General features: G+C 46.2%; 1 long non-coding RNA gene across 16 annotated transcripts in view; it reads right to left on the reverse strand.

Annotated features, from left to right (window-relative positions):
• LOC101747364 overlaps positions 1–15,949 on the reverse strand; it is a 72,965-nt gene extending 57,016 nt beyond the window's left edge. For 11 of the 16 annotated variants that reach the window (XR_005861513.1, XR_005861511.1, XR_005861524.1 and 8 more), the window contains exons 1-8: positions 15,574–15,737; positions 15,136–15,246; positions 13,428–13,543; positions 8,882–9,106; positions 6,187–6,363; positions 5,721–5,887; positions 4,520–4,632; positions 915–3,580 (exon numbers count right to left, since the gene is read on the reverse strand). This is a non-coding gene — a long non-coding RNA (uncharacterized LOC101747364). The other 5 variants (XR_006939842.1, XR_005861514.1, XR_006939843.1 and 2 more) reach the window with 5 other exon arrangements.
• Positions 15,950–16,221: the final 272 nt, after the last annotated feature.

The raw sequence follows: 16,221 nt of genomic DNA on the forward strand, positions 1-16,221 counted from the left end.
GGTGCTGAGAATAAATCACGTCTTAATGCACTTATACTTCAATGTCTCCAGCAAAGTGGTTGATGGCATTACAACACATCATCTCACACCCATTAAGCGTGGGATTCGCAAGTATCAGAGGCTTGAAAATGTAATCAGGGTGCATCCCTAATTGCTGCAGCCAGATTCAAAAGGTAACAATCAGCCCAGACTGGAAGGTGAGAAGTAGACTTGTGTTCATTGCAGAATGGCATTCCTACCTACTGCTTTCTAGGCTGTCACTACACACTGAGCTCAGTGATAGATTACAGTCACAACTAGGCACTACAGGCTAGTTTCTGAGGACAAAATCTGGGAGAGAGGAAAAATACAGCCATTGCACCTCAATCACAGTGCAGAGACACTGCACAAAGAGGAGAGTTCATCAAGCCAAAACAGTAGAGAAGCAAAGATCATATAAGGGGTGAAGTGGAGCATGTTAGCAACTGAGTGGAAGCAACAGGCATTGCCTTTTTCCTTTCATAAGCACGATGCTTGCTCAGAGTCAAGCAGAGGGAAGACAAAAGGACTAAAGGAGAGAAAGGTCTGATAAAGGTAAACTCATTCCAACGTTATGAAAGGTATTTTTATTTCAGATTGAAGCAGCTTCTGAGTTTGCTTCAGTTTTTAGTGGGGACAAAATAAAAAGTGTGACAGTGCCAAAAAAAAGTTCAGGGCAAATGAAAGTTAATGGATCAAAAGCATTTTCATCTTTCCTCCAAGAGTTCCCCAGAAGCCTTCAGTAGGGTCAGCTGAAATTGCTTTTGGATATTTTTTTTTTTACTGAGTCCAGCCAATCAACAAATGCTTCAACCATCTTCAACTCTTCTTTAACCCACATTTCTCCTTTTGCAAAGCTATTGTCAGGCAGTTACCCTTACTAACTACTATATTACCTCGTGCAGAAGCTCGGCAGACTTCCAATCTTCAGTGTGAAGGTTTGTCAGATGCTGTCTGCTTTTGTCAGATGTTAATCTCATCCCTTTGAATCTGGCAGAACAAGTCCCGCTGCCCACAGGTTTACATGGGGATGCATCACGTTGTCCTTCAACAGGGAACTCCAGCTCACCAGGGTGTATAATCGATTCCATGTGAAGATCTGGGGAAGTCTGTTCTCTGACAGAGCCCTCCATTGCAGGAGTTATAATGCACTGCTAACTGTTCTTGTGATAATTGCTTTTCCCAAAGCTGCAGCTCAGAGGGGCTAACATGAGCATCCAAGCAATTGTGTCTGCTTCTCAGCACCACGTTTGGGAACGAAAAAAGGAAAGAAAAAGACAAAAAGAAAGGACATCCCAATGATCCCCAAAGCAGAAACAGGTTAAACAGACTTCCATGAAGAATCACACAGGTATCTCTGAGCTTATGTTGGAATGAGAGGAATCTGCTGGGTGGGGGCTGTGGTGCCTGTTCCAGGGCTATTGACTCCAATTCTTTTAAAGGCTGAAACCACGCTGCTTTCAGCCAAAGTTTTGTTTCACGTGGCTTTTCACGTCCTGAGACACGACCCAACAACATCCATCATTCACACAAAGGAGTTAATTGCCTTTCTTCCCCACTCATTTCTGTCTTCTGCCTCCAGACAAGGGTATTCTTCCCCCGTGCTAATTATTAATAGATGGAGGAAAGTTCACCTTGAGGTTGAGAGTTTTATAGAAAAATTAATTACAGAGCCCAACTTTACAATTACTGGTTAAGACACACATTATCTGCCACAAGAGCCCTCAGGCTTCACCTGGCTTGAAAAAAAGTTTGCAGTGTGATGTGAGATTACTTCGAAGCTGAACTCCAGAGGAAGCATCAGAGCATAGGCAGGGCCACCAACAGCCTCTATAATGATGAACCGTGGCTGGGAGGCATCAACAGGTCAGAAGAAGAAAGGAGCAGTAATAGGTCAGATACACCATCATGTACTTGCCAAAATTTAAAAGAATGAGATCTTAAGATCTGAAGAAAGTAATGAGGCCACTGCACTGACAACGTGACATTCTGCATCCGCTGAGGGTGCTCAGTAGCAGTAAATCTATTAAACAGGCTGAGAATGGTAGCGAGTGGAAGACGATGCTCGGTCAACACAGTGAGAAAGCTCTCATTACACAAAACTTCTAAAAATCTTGATGTGTAAACTGTGTGCAGGTTCTCACATCAGCCATTGGAGTCAGCAGTATGGAGCAGCTTAAGAAGATCAAGACCACTTGCATATTTAGACCTGCAAACACTTACATACGCACTCTGGTATTTGCTGAATTGGTGCCTCATGCACTCCATTCCATAAATCCTCTTCCATTTCAGGCTCATGTGATGGAAAATGCTCTGTGAGCACACAAATTACTCGCTGAAGTCGGAGGGAAAAGTATGACAGAAAGTCACATTACGCAGCCAGGACTGCATACACTGCTGTGTGTGGACTTCATCCCTACTCTGGGAGCTCCACTGCGACAACTTGAAGAGTGGTACACTCAACTAATGGATTGGATTCCTCTGAAGGAGGTAATGTTCAGACACCCCTTACCTGCGAGCATGCATTTGTGGCTGTGCTTCTACTCCCAGCTTGGCTTCCTGTACATCCCTCAGTCCCCATGCTCTCAATACACCTGAAACAGAGGGATATCACTGTGCTATAAGTTCATACAAGCACATGACACAGCTGGAGTCTGTTCCTTATAGGCAACCTTGGGGATACATTTAACTCAGAAAGCAATTTAAAGTCAACGGCTTGCCTAAAAGGCTGATTCAGAAGGACAAACAGCACCGCTCATAACCTGGTAATAACAATTCTATCACACATCCGAGGTGCTCAGAGCACTCAGGAACACACCTCTCAGTCTTAAGAGGAACCATACATTGAGCACAGGCCAAACCACAGTACTTCTCAATGCGCCCAAGGCTTTGCTAGCCAGTCTGCTAATCAACTTGGAATAATTACCAGAAAATAATCAAGTGTCATATCAGCAACCTATGCAAATGGCAATTCCCCATCACATCTAGTCCTGAGCCATTGTTACAGTTCTTATTTAAAGGCATTTTTTTTGCTGTGAATATATCCTTTAAAACTATCTTTAAAGCAAACCTATGAGATACTTGAGGAGAAGGAAAAAAAAAGAAACAGTGACTGTCACAGGGAAACAAAGCAAGAAAAGAAGAGGAAGCAGTGAGTTGTGCATCACCATTGGTGGGCACTTGAATAGGAGCCCTGCGCTTGACACCACTGACTTGGAACAAAACTGAAGTCAAACAGCTATTTGTCAAGGAATACAAATGCACACAAGTGGTGAGAACCTGGCCCTTCTGCACAAATGTGTCAGGGACTTTTCTGTAGGGCTGTGCCGAGCCCCGTGATGGATTGCTGTACTCTGAGGACAGTATTGTGAGCAATAATAATAAGGCATCTGGTCAATTCTCTTTCTGAAAGAATATTTTGGCTCGACAGGAATCACGTGAGTGGTTCCGTGTACAATGCACAGCCACGGATCAGCAGCGCTGGGTCCATCCATCCATCTGCTCTCAGCTTCACCAGGCCAGCTCCAGGATGTGCAGAATCTCCTTCATATCTTCTGGATAGCTATGAAAGCAATGATACCAAATCAGCCACTGCAGCTTCGATACCCTACTGAAACCCCATTCTTCTTGCATTGCCACACAGCTGTGAGCAGGAAGAGGAGGCAGGCACTGCTGCTACTCACAGGCTAAAATGACCCCACTGGTTAACTCAGAGCTGCTTTGCTGGGCAACGCAAGGAGCTGCTTTAACATGGGACCATAGTGCACAACATCTCCCCAGCCAAAGTGCCATTCAGCCGGGGAGGAGGGAAGGATGAGCTTCATGGAGATTTTAGCAAGCTGCCAGGGCAAATCCACCCCTTGGCTGCAGGTAAACTACCAATAGCTCCTTGGAAGACATCCCACACCCACACACTGACAGCGAGAACAGAAACAAAGAGAGGAAGACATGGGACAAGCTCACAGTGCTGGGTTGAGCAATGTAAGGTTTCCTTAACCCGTGCCCCTGAAACCAGATGGCAAGCCAAAGTTTTCTCTGACAAGCAACAGAATCAGAACTGACATGACTGGAAAAAACAAGCTCAATTCCTGTTGGCAGGATATTAATTTAGAAATCTCTGGTGTCACTGCCCCAATTCACAATGAATTTGAAACCAAACTTTCCTAGTGCCAGATGACACAGAGATTTGACAGAGAAGGTAATTGGAGGAAATGGCTGTGTAATCTAGCTATTGTGCTGGCAAGATCCAGCTCTCCTAAAGAACAAGGTTCACTCTGTGGCATGGCTGATTCATTGTCCTTTTTATGTCCCCAGTGCCTCTTGACTTTCCTCTGCTTGGCAGGGGTGGTGGCACAGTCCCTTCTAAACAGTGTCAAAGGGTGCGCAAACCTGACCTTGAGCAGAGTTTAGACCAAAGCTATCAGCCCCTGTAATCACATCCTTAATGACATACTGCACACACCCCTGAAAGTGGAGAGCTCCTACCCAAATTGCTCCTCACCTGCCAGATGCAGATGCCTAGGTCCTAATTGTTGAGTCACCCATTAGGTCCTAATCATTGGGTCACCTGTTCTTCTTCTTCTTCTGGAAAAGAGAATGAACACACAGGCTGCACTGTGGGAAAAAGAAAAACAAGAATCACCCTGCACTGAGAGACAAAAGAGACTGCTGCGGCTCTGCAAGACAAGAGGAAAAAGGAAAAGGGGGGATCAGAGTGGCGAAATTCCAAACTGCATTCTGTGCAAAACTCAACAGCATTTGCCTAGAAATGTCCACAAACATGTGTACTGAATCATAAGACTCAGCATTTTTCCACTGCTCTAATAACAACCATTTTATTGACCTGTGCATCCACGGTACTCCACTAATCACTTTGTTTTTCTAACTGTCACTATCTAGACTGGATGGTGAGCTGCTCTGGGTGAATGTCAAACCTACTCCAAGCTGCACCTTTGAGATCTGATAACTCAGCTGCTGGAGTACTATGAAACTCTATACCTGCTAGCTGTGCATATCGAATCAATGGCAAGTCCCCTTTGGGAGCCCTGCTAAAATGTGCTCTTGCCCTTCAGAAGGCTCCTCTCTATTTCAATAAACAATCTGGAGAAGAGAGTGTAACAGCAGTCTAACCTACCCTCATACCTGAACACATCTTTTTGCTCCGTTCACCAATTAAATGAGCACCATATGGATATGAAGCATATGAATGCCAGTGGATGCACACAAAGCCAGTGATTTTGTGGAGGAGGAGTGAAAGAGCTCAATTATTTTTTCCTCATCTGCTAGCAAAAAAATATTAGGATAGTAAACAGAGCTAGCAATCACATAGGAATGCCCGGGAGAGCCCTTACCTCCTGGTATGCAGATCTCTCATCTGGAATTCATTTATTCGTGTTCTCTATTCATACTATTAAGCTACAGAGGTGGATGGGCAAGAACATATTCAAAAGAGACCTGAAGCTATTGAAGAGACTGCCAATTCCAACGGCACCTCTGAAAATAAAGAACCTGAAGCAGCAGACTGGTATTTCAGCAGAAGAAATGCCATTTTCAACAGCATCACCTAACAATTCAGTGATACCTCACAGAGACGGCTCCCATCATTCCTGAAGAGCAGGATGCTTCCACCTCCTGCCTGCAAATTGTTAGCAGAAATAGAAAGAAACTCTATTAGACTGCGGGTTAAAAAGGCCCAAATTTACCCTTAGGATAAACCAAGATGAGCTAGCAACTTGCTGTCTGGTTGTGCAGCTCTTAGTGGAGGCAGGAGTTGGAGTCGATGATCCTTATGGGTCCTTTCCAACTTGGGGCATTCTGTGATCCATCAGACCTTGCAGCTTCAGTGTGGTGCATCCTGGGGGTCTCTAAACTGGATGAAAGAATGCATAGGAAAATGGTGTATTTGCCTGCTGGGTCTTATTCTGCATCCCATTTCACTTCTAATTCCCCCCAGAAAGCAGAGGATCATCTGCATCTTGTTTAATTACATTCAGTAATTTAAACTGCCGCAGAAAACCTGCTTTGGCTATAATCATTTAGAGGTCTATAGAAATCCCTTAGCCTGGTGGAAAACGTAGATGTGTAATTAGTATATTCCCCTTAATTGCAGCCTCATTTCTCTTTGCAGTGACGCGTGTGCAGGTACGCGCAGCAGTCCACTTGGCTTACCCTGCACGTGGCTCCTGGGGGGTCTGAAAGGCAGAAGTTCTTGGGGGTGTGGGCAGAAGGTGCAGCAGGAAAGCAGATGCCCCTGGGATCCCTGCACCTCTCTCCACCACAGCTTCCTACAGACAGCTCCAGGGCTCAGCTTACACCCAGCAGTGCTCCAGGAGGGGACCACACGTACTAGGGATGGAGAAAAAAAACACACATAAAGATCCTGGAAGTCTCAGGGCAAGTAAATTACTGTTAATTGTGAGATATTTGATTGCAAGAAGCACCAGATGGCCAGCCATATGTTTTTGATTGTAAAATTAAACACGATTAACCCAAACAGGATTTCCTCAGCATTCTTCTCTGACTGGCTCACAAATACATCTTTAACACCTATGCTACAGATATGGTGCAGTCAGAAGCTCTTCCTGCCTTTCCCTAATCTACTTGGGCTAAATACTCAGCCAAGCAATGCCACGCACTAAAAGATTTCCAAGAAGCAAGATACGCTTTTCGCAGGCTTTGGCCATTCTCTACTCCAAGACAGAAGAACTGTGAGGCAGAGCCCTGCAGAAATCAGCTCATTGAGTTGCTGGTCCAGCAAGTTTTTATGTCTCAGCTACCAAACCTGTAGAGTCAGCTGCCTCTCGTGCTCTCCCTGGAAGATGGACTTTAGCCAAACAGGCCTTTCCAAGCCCACCCAGCTACCATACGCACACACGCGCTATCGTATGGGATCTCGCAGCTGAGCCCCCGTCTCTTTGCAAGCTTTTCTCATGCAGATTATGCACTTTGTCATTTGTTTGGAGCAAATCAGTTGTGAACTGAACAGAAAGGGTGTTCCAGGGGAGATCTCCCATTGCGCCATTCCCCAGCACAAATCCCCAGGACACTGCGCGTCCAGAAGCTATCAATAACACTCTACTCACACCCTCCTATCTTATCACACGCAGGCAGACAACATGTTTGGAGAGTTTAATTGCCCATTGGCCAACAGACAACGGGCCAGGGCTCTAGATCATGTAAACATGATTTTTTTTTCTCTTTTAACTTTGACTATCTTCGCTTTCGGGGTTTCTCTGGAGGGCAAAATGCCTTTCTTTGTCATTTTTTTGGCAGAAGAGCCAGCCCACTGCACTCCAGGCAGTCTTTCCTCCTTACTGCTGCTGCTACTGAAAATGGAAGAGCTGGGGTAACGCTGGAGAGGACAGCAGCTCTGTAGGAGAAAAGAACAGAGCCATGGAGGATGGAGGAGATCTGTTCCATTTAAGCAAGCACCCAGCTGTGAAATGTGGTGGATGATTCCAGCTTTCCACTTGCAAGGTGATGTGGCTGAGTCCTCCAAGGACTTGGAGGACACATCCTATGGCTGTTGCTCCCTTGGCGTCTCCTCTGGACGCAGAAGGGAGTGCAGCTGGGTTGTGCCTGGCCACCCACCTGCATTCTGGAGACAAGTGCAAAGCAGAGCTGCACACATCGAGTCTCGTGGGTGCATGTAAAACTTTAATTCAGCCTTGCTTACTGCTGGGCAAGCTCATGTTTTACATCTGGACTCAATCCTGGTCACATACAGCAGATCATGTGCCCAGAAATGCAGTTTGACCCCCACCTCAGCCATTTCTGTCCTTGCACTTGACTGATTCGTGGTCATTGTACACACACACACGTTGCAGCATCCCTGCAGTTTGGGAATGGAGCCTCTAATAAACAACAGTGTGAGCCCTTCTCCACGATGCCAAGCAAAATGAACCCAAAAAGCAGCTGCTGGCAGAGCAAACTTCCCCACGTGCAAACGCAGAACAGCCTGGCTTAGCAGCAAGGTGTTAGCAAAGGGGCACCAAGGCAGAGGCAGGATGTCCACCCTTTCCCAGGCTGCAAATTATAGAATCACAGAATGGGTTGGGTTGGAAGGGACTTTAGAGAGATCATCTAGTTCCAAGCCCCAGACCCAGGCTGGAGGTGGCCCAGCAGCCCAAGCTGCCCATCCTCTTTTTCCCCATTCCTTTTCCACAGGAGAGAGCCAGGCTTGATTTAAGGCAGACAAATTTTTCTGATTTTCCACTGTCTTATTCTTAGAAATGCCTGGGTCACTCCAAGCTGATATTTCCCCTCAAAACCTGACTCCAAGGCAGACACCTCAGGTGGAAAACTCCTGTCCCAAAAGGCAAAGCCTGACAAAGATATATGCAATTGGAAAGAGTGTCCTGCCATAAGAAAGGAGCAGGGAATTACTACATAAGCACTGGTATATGACATAGTTATAAAGCAGAGTTTTAAAAGCCAGTTTTTAAATGAAGAGAACATATGCTCTGAGAAAAGCCCCATGAAAAATGTTCTTTTTGCCAAAAGAGTAAAAGGAAACCCACTTTAGCTGAAAATCCAGCTTTTAAAGGCAATCCCAAGTCAATCAGGTATAAAACCGAATTCAGAGCTCTTCTACTACTTTCTTGTCTTTCCAGCAGAGCATCTGCTGGGTTGTGCTTTCCCTCACAACCACTCCTCCACAGCCAGCTGGGGAGATGCCCCAGGAGGTGGAAGCACAAATAAAAACAAATAAAATACATATTTTAAAAAAGAAAACAGTACAAAATTTACAAGCTTTTTAAACATGATTTATCCGTGTTGGGTACTTCTCTATCTAACCAGATGCTTCCAAATGTCTGGCACTAGAGAAAAAGCCATAATTTTACCCCTGTGATATATGACTTACCCATATTAGACTTGCAGAGAAACAATCCCAGCTGTCGCAGCCAGGGATGGGGATGGGAAGGGGGCTGTATGTGACCCCAGTTCCCATGAGCTGCTGCCTGGGAAAGGCACCTCCAGGGACGCTCTGTACCAGGAGAAGAGGCAGTCGTGCCTTTGTGGGCAGCTGGCTGATGGAGGATGGATGGGCAGAGCCCACCTGAACGTGGATCACCTACACACAAGGGGCCTGCAGAGAGAGGCAGGTTACAGTTGAGCTCAACCAGATCACAGGTTGCTGCCAAACCCAGGCAGCATCTCAGTGTTGGACAGCACGGTGCATGTCTTTTATCAGCTAGTTGTATGCAACGTACAGATAAAGATGGGAAAAACAGTGCTGATACAAATGGGAAAAAAAGAAAAACAGATAGGCTTTTAGCCTGAAGAATGGCTTGTCTGTTTTGTCTGAAATCTACAGGCTAATCTAACAAGAGAGATTGCTTCCTACAAACCTCGCCTCGCTTCTGGGAGCACTGCAGGCAGCAAGAGCACCAGTGCATGGGGAGGGAACACACATAGCTCTTGTTCCATCAGCACTACGGCCTGAAAACGGCTCTTACAGAGCGTAATCACTTGTGCATGTTGGTGAAAGGAACCAGAGAAATGACCCCTGGCAGGAAGCTAAGACTGAACAAACAGTGGGGACCAGGAATTCGGTCCTCTGGGAAAGCAACCACTGCTGCAGGTTGTACGGTCTGTCCTCATCCAGCCTCCTTTTTCTGAGAACGGGGGTAGGCTCTTCCACACTGCTTTCCCCTTCGGTTAAGGGTCAGATGCAGCAGTGCTGGGCTGAGACCTCTGTCTGATCCAGCTCAAGGGCAGCGACCCACTAGCACAAACCAGACCACAGAGCAAGCCTGGGAAACGCCAACCGAGCAGCGAGTGGAAAAAGTCAGAGAGCAGCCATGCTCTGAAGAGGGAAGGCAGGACACTGTTGGGATTTCAGGCTGCTGGTCCAGGCAGGGCTGTGCCTGCAGCACCACTGATAGGACCTGGGTCCTCCCCAGCCAGTGCAAAGCAGAGATAAGGCCCTGGGACACAGCGTGGAGCAGGGCAAGAATCAGCCCTGGGTTTCTAAAGGGCAGGAGGAGGTGAGGGAGACAACAGAAGGCACAATCAAACTAAACTAGATGGGTTTCATCTACCCCAAGAAATACAGTGCTGGTATCCAAACAGGTGCTTCTACTGCAGAGGCAGTAAAGGGCAGACAAATCCCTTCCCTTGTAAATCACATGGCCTAGATAAAGTCAGTAGCTTTATCTAGTAGCAGGGGCCACATAGACTCTAGGAGAGCCTTTGCCTGAGCACCCTTTCCTTATGCACACTGCAGACAGCTCCAAATTGCTTCTTGCCTTGCTCAAGAAAGAGCCTTGCCTGCCCCAAACCCCTCCATAGTCCAACACAAAGCACGGTCAAAAAGCCCAAAGAGCAGTACAAGTACAGAAACACCTGTCCATGCAAGTAAATTCCACTCACTTCCACTGAACTATCTGGGCCAGGCTCTGCAGCCACATGAAGGCATATAACCCACACATGTCGATGGGCACCATGCAATTTATACCTGTAGGTGCTCTTAACCCTATACAAAAACAGCATCCAGGGTTGGACCTTGTTTGAAAGGCGGGTTTTCAAAAACACCCCAATAAAGCACAAGACTTCTGCAAGTCAGCAGAGTGCACTTACGGTTTCAGAGGAGTCATGGAGCTGAACCTGTCTCAGGGTCTGGTTTTTGTTCTTTATTAATCACTTTCATGGGCCTTTGCACTTTTGGATTCCAGCCTGACTGGAAGCAGCAGATGCTGGAAACCTCACAAAGCTTTCCAAGTGTGAAACCCCTCCCTGGAGGGATGTAACGCACTTCAGGTTTGCATCTCAATTTTCAGAGGCTGAGCCAAGCAGTCACCTCTCAGGCATCCAGGATGTTTGCCTGTAGGAAAGCTTCCAGCCTTCATTATAGGCCTTCATCCCAAAGCACCTTTTTCCAAAGCAGGACTGAGAGATGACCTGGTGCAAAGGGGTGACGGCAGATCCATGGTGCTGGAAGGCAGAGGGAGAGCAGCTCACCATAAGAAGCCGTTGGAGATGCTGATGCTTTTCTTACTAAACACTCCCCTCTCTTCCTTACCCAGGCATCTCCTAGGCTCCACCACCCTATAATTTGACTGTACAAACAATGCTTGGCGCTCACCTCCACCAAAAGACACAACAGTCAGGCAAGGGTTAGAAAGCTTCAAGTATTGCCAAAACGAAACGTGGCTGAGACATGCAGAGCAAGCCTGCCTCCTAGCCAAAAGAGCTGGGGCATGTATGGGGAAGAGCCTCCCTCTCTCTTTTTGCTGTTTTATTCTCCAGACTTACAATGAGGGCCATTCTCTCCCGGAAGAAGGAATCCTCGGCACTCCAGCTTTTTAGTGATTCACTGCAAAAGAAGGTAAAGATGCTCCTCTGCCAGCCAGCTTCCCACTGCAGTACCACTTCGGGCCCATGATGAACCAGCCAAGCTGAACCAAGAGGAAGCAGTGGCCAGTGATCCTCGAGTTCCTGCAGAATCAATGTTTCCAACTGACTGCCTCCCTTGCTCCTTCAAATCCGTCAACCAAGAACACTGCATTCACCAGCCCAGACAGGACGGGAAATGAGAAGAGAGATTTTCTTTCCATCACCACACTTTTTATAAAAGCAGCACCTCCGCCCCTCACCAAAGCAATGGGGCAACCTTGAAATCGAAGCCAGCCATTGAAACAAGTTGGCTGGGTTAGAGAAAAGAACTCAGGACCACATCCTACAGGGCTCAGCATCCTCTGCACAGCACAGGATTCCCATACCTTTCATCCTGAATGGAAAATCAAAGCCTACAGCCACACCACAGAGGAATTGTGGGATGCTTAGAGAAGTCACACCCAAAATTCAGGTAGCAGATGTTTTTGACAGGGAGGCAAAAATGAATAGGGTAACCGCCAGAAGAAGTTTGTTTCTCTGTTGTGGATAACCTGGAGTGAGTAAATCCATAGCTACCCAGGACAGCGAGAAGCAACGACATACAACCCAAGTGCTAAATACTAAGAACATCCAAGTATTGTGAGCCCATTGGACAAAGTCCCAGATCAATATGGAAGCAATGGGAACAGATCCCCACAAGCTGCTGCAATGGGAGCTGCAACCCTGAGACGCAGAGATCCAGGCTGATGCACGATGCCTGCACTTGGACTCATTGTGTAAGCCAGATTCCCCACTGCAGAACACAGAAATGTGCCTGTAGGTGGCCCAAAAACACTGACTTATTAAAAAGAAAGAGGAGGGGAGGGGGAATGAATGCAACGTCTGTCAGCCTTTTACCAAATTGGATTTTTTTGGTGTGTGTGTAGTCGGAGCTTGTTTTGCAAAGATTTACATTTTTTGTGTGTGTTGTCATGTGCTTTTCATGCATCTTGAGACCTCAGAGTTTAGAAATTCAAAACACCTGTCAGTCACGTCAATCCCTCTGGACAAAACATAGCTGCCACTTGGATGGGTAAAAAATAACAACAAAACAAAAAGCACTTTTCTGTCAAGCTGTGACTTGGTCACCCTACTCAAAGCAACCAAGACAATGTTTAGAGAAAGCAAAAAGAAAGATGTGAGTTTTCATACTCGTTGGTGGAACTAAGTTGATTAAGGGCATTTCCTAGGTAGGTTTGAAGTCTTCTGCAACAATTTTTGAAAAGAAAAAGAAAAGTGCCCCCCTAAAAAAAGGGAAAAGCCACTACTGCAAAAACATTTCATCTGCCTGGGTAACTCGGAATATATGTTGGCAAGGCAACATATCACAGCTTGAACAGCAAACCTGCTATGTCAGAGGCTCTGCAACATATGAAAGAGACTTGGGCTTCAATATATCATGCTGAATTTACTTCTTTTCAGCCTTTCATGGCAAAGCATTTGATGTCTATCCTTTCACTGTTGCAGTCGATAGGGTAATCTTCCTTAAAAGTTTCCCGACCTCTGCTGTTGTCAGTATTGTTCTGTTACAACGTAATTTAACTCTTTTTCTTTAGTCTGGAAATGGCACTGTACGGACAGTAAACATGATAGGGTTTGGGTTTTTTTCCCCTCTAACCTAGAGGGGAGAGGTAAAAGCATCCATCATTAGAGCTGGCTTAAAACCAGCTGATGTCAAGAGCGGGTCGACACACAGCAGCCTGGATCCTCTGCTGATGAGGACCCACTGAGCAGCATGGATTTCACACTTCTCATTTGCACTGTGCCCCTTGGCATCAGCACAGGGTCTGGGTGGTTTCCCAGCACTCTGTTTTGCAAAAACATTTGGATGCTTGCCCTCAAGGGTTGAAGCCCAGTGCCATGATTCGGCTGCATTCTGACTGAGCTGTAAGAGGGAGAGCATCAGGATGTGCCTCCAGTGAGCTGTTTCTCTATGCTGCTGCCCTAAGGACAGACGTAGTTGTGCATGGAACCCTGCAGCAGACCAGCTTTCTGCTGGGCTCATGATCTCAACTGGAAAGAGAACAGCTTACCATGGAGGAGGCAGGCTCAAGATGAACATTTATCCTGAACTTCTGGTCCTTTCTGGGCTTCCTAGTTGTGGTCACAATCTGCCCCTCAGGGAAATGGCCCTGGGAAGCAGTAGAACCTAAAAACAAAGGCATCAAGGCAGGGACAGAAGCACAGATGTTTAGCCATGGTACCGCGTGGCTTCCCTAGGTTCACAGCATTACAAGGATGTTGGCATCTCTTTGGTGCTATGAGGTCAGAACATTTCCAGGACTGAGGCCTTTAGATTAGGCCTTGCACTCCCATAATGCTTGGAAAACAAAGAGACCTAACCCAACTAAAGAACAAAACAAAGTGATTTGTTTTCAAAGACCAACTACCAATACAGAAGGGGATCAATTTTTCCTCACGACTACGGTGTCTGAAAGGCCAGGTTGCTCTGGGGATACAGCAGGATTATCTATTGCAGGATCTTTATGAGCCTGGTTTCAATCATATTATAGTCCTGTAATGGATGTACTTTTGCAAAAGCAATTTCACGTTGCTATTATCTGTTTTGTTGCATTATTATGTCTTTTCAGTATTGCTGTACATGGGTATTACATTGCATTAGCGTTGCAGAGGCACACGTACACACATGCACTTGCACGGGATTATTGCTAAAAATTCTGATCCTTCTTATAAAAAGCCCTATAAATCCTGGAGAGCTCCCTTCAAATCAGCAGCATTATCCAACAGTAAAGCCAGGGTGTAAATCAGAGCAGACTCTGGCTCACATGCTCTTCAGCCATATGCCATATGGGAGCAGCGAGCCTAGAAGCACACTGGGATTTCCATAGTGGGACTGAACACAAGTCAGTTCCCCTGAAACCCATCCCTGTTTGCATTTCACACAGTGTGGAGCCCCACTGCTCAAGCACCTTGCACTAGTCACACTCGCCTCATCAAGCAGCTCTCTGAAACAGATTAAGATCTGGCTTTGGCAGCGCTGCTGCAGACACGTGCTTAAATATTGCTCACAGATGAGTTATTTCTTGCTTCTTAGTAACTTTAAATAGCTTTTATGCTCAGTGAACTCATCAAAGACTAGTATGTAAAGTCAGGAGCACTGAAACCATGAATTAGTCAGAGGACAAACGGGCCAGTTAGCCTATGAGGCGTTTCTTGCAATACAATATCTTGATGGCTGCCAGAGGATCTGATTTAAAGTCACTGCGCTACACCTGAATGTCATTTATGGCTCATAAAAGGAAATCTGTGTTTGAGTAACAATAAAGCACTTTCTATTAAAAAAAACACAAACCCTTTCTCAAGGAGCAGATGTATTTTCATTTGCTCGGTGCCTGCCTGATAGGCACATGGAAGAACCTGACAGCGCTGGGATCCTTTCAGACCAACAGTTTAACAGGAGGACTTGTTCCAGCGTGGATTATGACACCTCAGGTTTGACTTTTATTCACTTTTCCACTGAGGCTTTTATCAAAAGCCTCCTGGAAAAGCGAGGACCCAAGTGTGCTGCACACCTGTAGCCATCAGAGGAGGGAGAGGATCTATAGGCACTGCTGAGACCCAGACCACAGTCCTGCACTGAACAGCAGGATGAAGCAGGGACGCCTCATAACACTCCAGCTCCAGGACGGGGACATTTGGCCACACAGCATTCCAGCAGGCATTGCATCAGTCACTGCATGACACACTCACTTCTCCCCAACCACGTCTGTTTTCACCCACCTGTTACTGCCAAAAAAATCCTCCTTCACATCAGACTCCATGGTGCCCAGAAGCACCTAATACGAACGTCAGCTGAGGAACTGTGCCACACATTCTCCTAAGGTAAACACCCTAGAACAGATATAGATATGTGGATATATATATAAAGAGATTTTTTTTTTCCCCCAACATACTTTTTTTTTTCTATTATATCCAACTCTGCAACATCCCTGTTCCTCAGGAGCAGGCAGAAGGACCCTGCCTCTGCAAAGACTCCACAAAAGCAGTTGTGCTAACCTGTAGTAGACCAACCCCTGAGGAGCACAGCAGCCAGGGCTGAGTTACGCTGCCTTTGGCATCCTGCTTCTGGGCAGATAACAGTTAAGGGGCAAGGAGAAAAGCTAGCTGCTTAAGCCCAGGGCCTTCCCCTCCGAGGAGCGTAACGCCTGGAAACTTTACCTTCCAGCTCATGATGCAGGTCTGAAGGACCTCCCCAACACGCAGCACTACCCAAGATCTATAGGATCACCTTCACAAAGACAGCAATGAACCATAAAAAAGAAACAAAGCACAGTCGTTATAAAACTGTTGACTATCAGGATCACAGAAGGACAAGGGCATGCTTTGTTCATAACAGGAACTGGACTATAACCTTCACCAGCAAAGCAGTTGTGCTGAAGTTGCAAAACACACAAACCAGCAGCAGCAAGTCAGCATCATTGATTTAACATTAATTACCTTGTCCTGGGACGAGGATGACATGATTCAAGCGCTTCACTGGCTTTAAAAAGGTCTGCTCCATACATCCTGCATCAGCTGAATCTTGCCCTGCACTTGGACAGAATAACAATGCATATTTAAAGCAGCTCATAACAAAGAGAAGAAGAGAGAAAAAGGGATTTAATGCTTTCAGGACTGCTAACCTCTGAATTCTCCTGCAAGCAAAACCTGCAGAGGACTGAACCTGGACTATTCCAAATATCCATTCTATTCATGTGCTTCCGTATTTTTGTTCTAGATGTTTATTTCTAAGCCATAGACACCGCTTTTCATTATTCCCAATAGCTTTAATCTTATAAATCCATCAGCTTTACCTTCCCAAAGAGT

The sequence above is a fragment of the Gallus gallus genome, chromosome 7 (assembly GCF_016699485.2).
Source record: "Gallus gallus isolate bGalGal1 chromosome 7, bGalGal1.mat.broiler.GRCg7b, whole genome shotgun sequence".
NCBI lineage: Eukaryota > Metazoa > Chordata > Aves > Galliformes > Phasianidae > Gallus > Gallus gallus.